This window comes from Urocitellus parryii, chromosome 9, assembly GCF_045843805.1.
Source record: "Urocitellus parryii isolate mUroPar1 chromosome 9, mUroPar1.hap1, whole genome shotgun sequence".
NCBI classification, from domain to species: domain Eukaryota; kingdom Metazoa; phylum Chordata; class Mammalia; order Rodentia; family Sciuridae; genus Urocitellus; species Urocitellus parryii.
This window is the reverse complement of record NC_135539.1, coordinates 139147099-139157495: the sequence shown is the minus strand read 5'-3', so window position 1 is coordinate 139157495 and position 10397 is coordinate 139147099.

Sequence of the window (10397 nt, the reverse complement as noted above, 5' to 3'; positions counted from 1 at the left end):
TTCTTTTCTTGATAAATTATTAAGCAAAATTGAATCTGAAACTTTATTTTTGAAATTTTCACTAAGATTATATGAAAATTTTACAAAATTTATTTTTCACTGAATAATTTATTTAATTATATACAGTAAAATTCACAAATGTAATGTATATAACTGGATAAATTAAGATAAATCCACCCTCCCATGTAACGAATTCCCCAGTCAAGACAAACCTAGGACATTGCCCTTTGGTTCATGGTTCAAAGGACTTGGTTCCTTTCAGTGTCTTCTATCCAAACCCCTTATCCTCACCTCCCTGTACCCCACATTCAGAAACCCCAGGCAACAACTACTCTGATTTTTGATACTATATACTAATTTTACCTGTTCTTTACCTTCATGTAAATGGGATAATGTGGTGTTTTGTGTCTGGCTTCTTGTACGGATGGGTTTCAATAGTTCATTATTTATTACTTGGAGTAGTATGTCATTGTAGGAGTGTGCCATAATGTGTTTATTCATTCTCCTACTGAACATTTGGATTATTTTAAGTTTGGGGCTATTATTAACATTCTTGGGCTAACTTCTTGACAGTTGTTTTTAATTCCAAAATATGTACATTAGGAAAGATCTACCCCGTTCGCTGCAGATTGATACTCTAGGTTCTTAGGTTTTGTTTTGCAATCTGAGGATTGAACTGGGGTCTTATGTATGTGAGGTGTTATGGTTTAGATGTGAGGTGTACCCCAAAAGCTCACGTTTGAGTCAATGCAAGAAAGTTTAGAGATGACATGACTGGGTTATGAGTCTTAACCTAATCAGTGCATTAATCCCCTGATAGGGATTAACTGGGTGGTAAATGTAGGCGGGTAGGGTGTGGCTGGAGGAGGTGGGTTACCATGGGTGTGCCTTTGGGGTCTATAATTTGTTCCTGGTCTGCAGTATCTCTCTCTTTCTCTCTGCTTCCTGGTGTGATGACCTGAGCTGCTTTCCTCCACCATACCCTCCATCATGATGTTCTGCCTCACCTCGAGATTTGAGCTCCATTCAGAGCCAGCTGTCCATCGACTGACACTGTGAACACCAAACTTTTCTTCCTCTAAAACTGTTCTTATTGGGTATTTTGATCACAGTAACAAAAAAAGCTGCTTAAAACACTGGGCAAGTGCTCTCCCACTGAGCTACATCCCCAGCCCTGGCCATCATTCTTAACTCCTCCTTTCCCTTACTGCAGTGTCCAATCATTCACCATGTCCTGTCAATTCTATTCTTTAACTATATTTGTTTGTATACATCTTTTGAATCCAACCACTTATCTACCACAATTATTATTTTTTTATATTTATCTTGTGGTTGTAGTTAAACACAATACCTTTATTTAATTAATCAATTAATTTTTATGTGATACTGAGGATTGAATCCAGGGCCTCGCACATGCTAGGTGAGTGCTCTACCACTGATCCACAAACCCAGCTTGTTGCTTCTGCTATATACTCCATAGCACATACTTGTTGAATTTTATTTATTTCCCACTAGCTTCAAGACACCAGTTCTTTCACTGTTGCTTTCCAATGCTCACCACATAGGAAAAACTTAATAAACATCTGTTAACTGAATAAATTAATGATGTTTAATGGGCTTTAATGTCCACACTTAATTTGGAATTCTCAATTTGCTTGCTTTCTTAGATTAGCTGAATACATACTTGAGATTTAAAAAAAATTTTTTTTTAGTTGTAGATGGACAAAATTTATTTAATTATTTATCTGGTGCTGTGCCTCACACATACTAGGCAAATGCTCTACCACTGAGCCACAATCCCAGCCCTACTTGAGATTTTTTTTTTTTAAAGGGAACATGGTTGGCACTTTCCCCCTACAGTTCCTTATGATTTCTCTTGCTATCACACACATACACACACACATTGGTTCTCATTGAAAAGTATCTCAAATTTCAAGTTTTATTCATTCAATTTCAAACTTCAAGTTTTTAAAATTTTTTTTAGTTTTTGACAGACCTTTATTTTATTCATTTATTTATATGCAGTGCTGAGAATCGAACTCAGTGCCTCATCTATGCAAGGCAAGTGCTCTACCACTGAGCCACAACTCAGCCTCTCAAATTTCAAGTTTTATTCATTCAAACTTTGTTACAAACCCTGTTATACTGAAATCTGTAAATGAGACCCACCTGATTTTTTTTAAGAGAGAGAGAAGAGAGAGAGAATTTTTTAATATTTATTTTTCAGTTTTCGGTGGACACAACATCTTTATTTTATTTTATGTGGTGCTAAGGATCGAACCCAGCGCCCCGAGCATGCCAGGCGAGAGCGTCACTGCTTGAGCCACATCCCCAGCCCCTATCTGATTTTTGATCATTTATAAGTAATCTGGTTTAATTTGTTTGGATGCTTATAAAATCCTTATTACCCCTCTCCAACAAGATATGTTTAGATGTGGATCTTTCTCCATCAATTTAATGTTACATTTTTCCCCTCTATTTTAGGTCTTCTTTTAGATCTAGATTTTTTTATTTTACTTGTCCTTGATTTGCTGTTACTTCTGTTCAACTTCTTGTAGGTTATTCCCCAGATTTACTCTTAATTCTCAGCTCGGGTTTTAGCTCATTTTCTTTTGTCCTTTGGCTTCTGTTTTGTACAGGCCACAACTTCAGAATTTCTTATGGAGAATGTCTGTTTTCTAAAAGAGATGTCTGTTTCCTTTGAAATCCACTTTCAGAGATAAGCAAGATTTCTGAATCTTCAGGATCCTTTCCCTTTTTCTATATTATTTTCACACTCTCTCTTGAAACAAGCTCTCTTGGCTTGGGATGTGGTTCTGGGTTCCAAGGAAGTAGTGCAGGTTATGTGCAAGTCAGTAGGGCCGGCCACCAGCCATGGGTGGTGTCACCGGGGAGTCAAACTCTCAAAGCCTTGCCAAGCGGTCCCGAGGAACAAACGATAATCTGAAACATGAATCTTCGGGGGGAAGATGAATTTAAGAACTGGATCTTTTCCAAAGGTCGTCAGGCAAGATTGACTTTAGTTAGTAGGTTCTGAAGACAGAGCCAGGAATGTTAACCTGAGGAAATAAATGCACCACGTGAGCATAAATGTCTTCACAGGGAATTATTAAGCCCTTAAGGCAGTTTGGATATTTTTTTCTCCCTCTTTATTTTTCACCCATTTTCAGTATATCCAAAATATATTCCGGCGAAAATATGGACTTCCTTTGGCTCCACTCTTGGGTCTGTAACTAAAAGCCAGATTGATACCTGCAATGTCAGAATAAGTCTTAGTGCTTTTTCTGTCTGATTTCTGCTGTATTGCAACAGGACGAGACAGCTGTAATGTCCCGGCCTGAGGGAAGGAAACTGACTGATTCTCAGCCAAACCAGTAGAATCCCTGATTTGTTGTCATCTCAGTAAGCACTGTGACCAGCATGCTGCCAGAAGATTGTGTTCATCGGGACAAATCTGCTAGCGCAAACGGACAACTACCGTCTCTTCATCCACCCCATCCTTCCCCACTGAATTTTGGAAGTTTCAGTCTCCATGTACACAAAAAATGATGTTAGCCTCTGACAGTACCACAATCACTTCTCAAAGCAGGATTTCAGATTTTGGAGGCAAAAGAGGGACAGCTGTTTAGTTTGCAACTCTGTCTGAACACTGCCTCTCTGATTCAGTGAGCAGACTGTGGGGGAGAGACCTTCTTTCAGATGGGTGGATCTGTTTTGAATCATGAAACAGGGTATTAATAGGCTACCAGTTTGGTTTCTCTGAATCCAACTCCATTAGCCTTATAAATTAGGATAATTCCTCCTAGCAATGGGCAGCCTATCATTCTTCATGCTCTGCATTGGTATAAATGTTCCCATTTTTCTTAATTATTCTATGTGTTTTAGGCAGCAGCTGAGACAGGCGGAGTTGGAGGCTGCTAGCCAAATATCATTTAAAACTAGAAATGCCTCATTGATTTTTTTTTTTTTAAATTGTGATTGCATCAGCCTGTTTTGATTTCTTCAGCCTCTGACTCCAGGATTTCCCGGGGTGCAGTCTCTGGCTGGCTGCTCAATCTGTACTCCTCTTTAGAAGAATTATCTGTTCTTACACCTTCATGTCTGACACCTGATGACTCTCGACTGCTGTCTCTAGGTCTGTCTTCTCACTTAAATTGTGAATCTTTATTTTCTGACTAAATCACATTTCTACTTGTTTACCCCACAAAATTCTTATATCCCTGGTGAACATACTCCTACCTTATTGTTAAAAGTGCTAAATTAGCAAAGTCAGGAAATAAATATTCTTTTTTTAAGAGCCATTAAGTGAAAAGTTTTTGCAAAGCAACCCCTTTTATATTCTTGTAGTTTTCCTGTAGAGGAGAAAGTACACTCTGGATTAGTCACAGGTTGAGAGCATTTACCTCACCTGGCAGGAACACTCCCCAGATGCACACCCCAGTAGATCATGGTCCCTGAGCAGGCAAGGTACCTGAGTTTTCAACAGCCATGCCACTGTTCTAGACCAAGGGCACCAAATACTTATGACCAATGAGGTACAAGATAAGACTTGTAAATCCAATGGGCGTCTGACTGTTGACTCAGAGTTCTTTTGTTTGAGGTAATGTGGTATAGAAAATTCGCATCACAAAGGATGTTTCAGTTGCAAAGAGCAGACAACCCAATGAGTTTTCATCCTTGACATTTCTCCCACAGTGAAGATATCTCTTCTCACCCTTCAGAGTTTATTTACCCTAATGAAGCTAAATGTCAGAGAAGTCCACTTAGGGCAAGAGCTACCATATCGTACAGAACTTTCTATAAACTTGGTAGACTTTCTCCTTCCAGGCAAGTGATCCTAAGGAAGGACCCATAGGCCACAGGAGTGGGATGTGGGATAAGTGGCAGTGAAAAATGCATGCTGGGAGTGTGAGCCACCCGTCCTTATAAGTTTCTTGTCACCCTGGGCCTGCTTAAAACTAATTCTGTTTATATTGTTTCCATCTGGCCTTTATTATATATCTTATTGTGTTATGTAGTATGTAATTTTTTAAAAAAATTAAAATTTATTTTTATGTGGGGCTGAGGATTGAACCCAGTGTCCCACACATGCTAGGCAAGTGCTCTACCACTGAGCTATAACCCCAGCCCTGTGTATATAATTTTTAATGCAAGTATAGATTTTTGTTCTGCTTCAAAGCCTTGCTGTGAATCTTCTAACAAATCTCAGCACACTCTATACATGGCATATTCAACCAGATACTGAGCACTGTTGGATGAGAACTTTAGCCTGAATAAATGAGAATATTCCTTCAAAAATTAAGATCATGTTGCTACTCTTCCTACCACTAAGAAGGAGACACAGTGGTTTGTACCAGGCATGGTGGAGTACACCTGTAATCCCAGAGACTCAGGAGGCTGAGGGAGGAGGATCACCAATTTGAGGCCAGCTTCAGCAACTTAGTGAGGCCCTAAACAACTCAGTGAGACCCTGTTTCAAAATAAAAAATAAAGCTGGGTGTGGTGGTTCATGCTTGTAATCCCAGCAGCTCAGGAGCCTGAGGTAGGAGGATCTCAAGTTCAAAGTCAACCTCAGCAACTTAGTGAGGTAAGCAACTTAGTAAGACCCTATCTTTAAATAAAAAGGGCTGAAGATATGGCTCAGTGGTTAAGGGCCCCTGGGTTCAATCTCTGTTACCAAAACAAAACAAAACAAAAAATGGAAATAAAAAATACAAAGGACTGAGTATGTACTCAGAGGCAAAGTGCCCCTAGGTTCAATCTCAAGTATATACACACACATACACACATATATATGTATACACACACACACACACACACGTGCACACACAAAATGGTTTTTGAGTCCTGTTATGGTTTGGAAATGAGGCATCCCCTATCCCCTAATAGTTCATGTAGGAGAAAATGCAGGAATTTTCACATGATTAGATTATGAGAGATATAACCAAATCATTGGATTAATCCACTTGATGAATTGATAATCTGAGTGGATTAGACAGCAAGGCATGGCTGGAGAAGGTAGCTCCCTGGGTGCATGCTCTTGGGGGTCATGTGATGCCTGGCTCCTTGCCCTCAATCTCTCTCTGCTTCCTGGCTGTCATGAACCTGCCTCGCCTCAGGTCCTGAGCTATGGAATTGGCCCACCACAGACTGAACTTCTGAAACTGTGAGTCATCATAAACTTTCTTCCTCTACATTGTTTTTGTTGTATATATTGGTCACAGAAACAAAAAGCTGACTAAAACATATTGGTAGCAGGAGTGGGGTTGTTGCTGTGACTAATCTGCCAATGTGGTTTAGAAACTTTGGAAATGATTTGTGGAAAGAGTTTGGAAAAGTCTGGAGACGCAGGCTGGAGAAGCCTTAGAATGTTGTAAGTAGAACTTAATGGGCAATTTTTTTGCGGGGGAGGTATTGGGATTGAACCCAGGGACTTTATCACTGAGCTACATTCCCAGCCCCTTTTATTTTTAAATTTTGAGATAGTGTCATCACTAAGTTACTTAGGGCCTTGCTCAGTTGCTGAGGCTAGCAATCCTACTGTCTCAGTCTCCCAAACTGCTGGGATTACAGGCATGCACCAACTCACCCAGCTTAATGGGCAATTCTTGTGAAAGCTCAGAAGACCAGAATGCCAATAGGACTATAGATGGTAAACACTGGGCTCACAACGTTTCAGAGGAGAAGGAGGACTCTATTGGAAATTGGACTAGAGGCCATTTATGTTACCTTTTGGCAAAGAACTTTCTACTTTTTTGCCTATGTCCTGAGACTTTATGTAAGACAAAATTTAAAGGTGATGGACTAATTATTCTGGTGGAAGAAATTTAAGGCAGCATAACATTCAGGTGGTGGCATGGATATTGCTGGTAGCTTTTAGTCAAGTTTATTGTGATAGTCGGGAGAGGAAAGCATGGTAGAACGATTTGGAAACCTTGCAATTTGGCCGGAAAAGTGCATGTAAAACTGGGACCAAAGAAGGTGTGTTTGTTGAGGTGATTACAGTCACTAAAGAGATGCTAAGTACTTTACACAGATGCAGTCAAAGAGGTGGCTTGGGGATATCTTAGGAATTGGCAAAACCATACCCATCACAGGTTCAAGGGTATAAAAATAAAAATTCCTTTAAGAGACCATGGAGGTAACTTGGTAGGAAGTTGTTAATCATGCTCAACTCCCCAGGTACTCAGAGGGCATTGGAGTCATGGTCCCAGGAAGCCTGGCTGTTGCATAAGCTGATGGTAGACCTTGGTGTTGTTGAGATGGTGCTGGTTCTGCAGGAATACAGGATGCTAGAGTTAGGAAGTTCACAGAGGCTTCCACTGAGATTTTAAAGGAAGGCCTGGGAGGTCAGGCAAGGCGTTAGCGTTCCTGCAGGCAGCCCCTCAAGGAGGAATGTGTGAAGCTGTGAGAAAGAAAGTTGAAGTTGCAGTGGAGAATCCCAAAATTAAGAGATGCCAGTAACATCGAATATATACTGAGGAAAGTTGCTGAAATCAAACAGAAGTAAGGCAAGAGTGAGGTCATGTGCATTGCAACCAGCAAGAACATAGGAGCAGGGCAACACAAACCCTCTGGAGAGAATATCACCATGCCACATGACCCAGATGCTGGAAGGAGCTACAGAAGTTGTTTGTCCAGCTGGATTCTGGTCTTGTTTTGGTCCTATCCCTTCTCTGCATGGAATGGAAACATTTACTCAATGCTATTATATATATTGAGACTTTCCTTTGGCAAGAGTTTGCTGTGAGTTTGAGATGAGATTTTGAACTTGGTCTTTTGGGAATGCTGGAACTGTTAAGACTATTGGGATTCTTGAAATGGACTAAATTTTCTCCTCTGTTGTATCATATCAAAGTCAACATTCTTATAATGATCCTAAGACTACATCATCTGCCTCCTTTTTACTCTTTATTTTTTGGGGGGTGGCATTTAGGGATTGAACCCAGGGGTATCTAACCACTGAATGACATGTCCAGCCTTTTTTATTTTTTATTTTGAGACAGGGTGTCACTAAGTTGATGAGGCTGGCCTGGAACTTGTCTCAGCCTCCTGAGTCACTAGGATTACAGGTGTGCTCTACCACACCTGGCCCCTTCTTACCCTTCTGACATTGTATTCAACCACTCTCAGGTCACTGCTATTCTTCCTCAGGGTCTCTGGACTTGCTACTCTCCCTATCTTAATTGTTCCTCCCAGGATATCTGTATACCTCATCTTATCTTCTCTTGTAAGACTTTACTTAAATGTCAACATCTCAACAAGACCTTCTCTGATTACCCTGTCTAAAAATTGCAACTCTCTTGCTCTCCTACAGACTTCCGTCTGTAGGGTTATTTTTCTACTTATTACTCTCTAAGTGATATATTCCTATCACTCCTGATAGAATGTTTGTTCATTGCTATAACTTCAGTGTATAGAAGAGTATCTACAACATAGCAAATGCTCAACACATACTTGTTGAATTAAGGAATAATACCACTGAGCCACAACCCCAGCTCTGATTAAATTCCTTTTGATTCTCTAATCTCCCAGTTAAAGGAAAATAATCTGGGAATTCCCAGTAAAAGGGAACATGTGCATTTAGTTTTGCTCCCTCCTGAAACTGAATATACTAGACTATTAAAATATAGTTTAAAAAATTTGTTTGCAGTGCTGAGTGCATGGTAGAAAAAAATTAAGGTTATAAACTGACAAGCTAGAAAGTAGGAAAGTTAAAAAAAAATCAATGACATTTAGTAACTCATGAAGCAGGCTGATTGGCGATTACTGTCAGCAGTCCAGAGAAAGTGGAATCTTAAAGCAGCCAGGGGAAAGCCAGAACTAAAGTAATCTGTATTGCAGAAATGCTTAAATGGCCAGGAATTAGAAGGATCAGATACCTCTGGAAATGAAAATAAAAGTGGGAAGAACATTTAAGGAGGAGGATTTCTAGAAGACTAAGAAGTAGATAGTTAAATCTTTTCTCCCATGCCACATCTACCCTGTGCCTTTACAATCCATGGAGCCTATGAAACCACATCTCTGGGCTAAGGGTCATCAGGCACAGCTGAATGTGGGCTATAGTACCAAGCATGGAGGAATGTGTGTTTTGAATATTGAGTCCTAAGTCTTCTTACCACAGTTGGCTCCAAGACACTGGCAGCCAGTCTTTTTAGACAGGATATGATAGTTCTTCCCCTGGGGTTTCAGGTCTCAGGCTAGTCCAAGAGGAAGGGTAAATGTAGCAATTCAAGGATTCCTCAAACAATGACCCAGCCATATCAACTCCCAGTGAAACTAAGAGATGATACATCACTATGATCTGAATGTTTATGTCTCCCTCAATATTCATATGTTGAAAAACTCATTAATGTGATAGTACTAAAAGTTAGGGCATTAGGAGGTGATTAGATCATGAGGGCGGTGACTTTACAATTTGGATTAGCTCCTTTCTAAATAGGCATTAGAGAGCTACCTTGCTCCTGCCACCATGTGAAGATACAATAAGAAGGTTCCATCAATGAACCAAAAAGTAGCCTTCACCAGGTACCAGATCTGCGAACATCCTGGTCTTGGACTTCCCTGCCTTCAGAAGTGTGGGAAATAATTTTTTTTTGCTTATGATCTAGCCAGTTTATGGTATATTGTTATAGCAACTACAACAGTTTAAAATATATATATTGAATATATATATATTCAATCAACTTTTAAATATGAACAAACAAGCAATGTAGTACCAGAAAACTGGAGAAATCCTCTAGCAGAAATATAAAAATGAAAATGAATAAACACAAGAAAGAAAATTTGAGGAAAAAAAACTTCAAAAACAAGATATTACATCCATAAAATAAGATGCTATATAAAAATGATTTTCAGATAACAAAGTATTCTTTGAAAGTAAAATTTTGGTATATTAATGAAAAATTCAGAAGAGTTGGAAGATGCAGTTGAGGATATCTTCCAGACTTAGTGCAAAAAGACCAAAAACTAGCTGGGTATGGTGGGCACACCTGTAATCCCAGTTATTAGGGAGGATAAGACAGGAGAATGGCAAGTTTGGGGCCAGCAGGGCAATTTAGTGAGAACTTGACTCAATAAAAAATAAAAAGGGCTGAGGGGCTGGGATTGTGACTCAGCCGTAGAGTACTTGCCTAGCATGTGCCAGGCCCTGGGTTCAATCCTCAGCACCACATAAGAATATATAAATAAAATAAAGATATTGTGTCCAACTACAACTAAAAAATAAATATTAAAAAAGGGCTGAGGATGTAGATTGGTAGTAGAGTGTCCCTGGATTCAAAGCTCAATACTGAAGGCGAGTGGTGGGTGGACTAAGAGCTACTAAACAAGAGAGAGAAGGAGAAACAAAAACCAGAAAACTAGTTCAAAAGGTCTAACCTCTAGCAACATGGAGG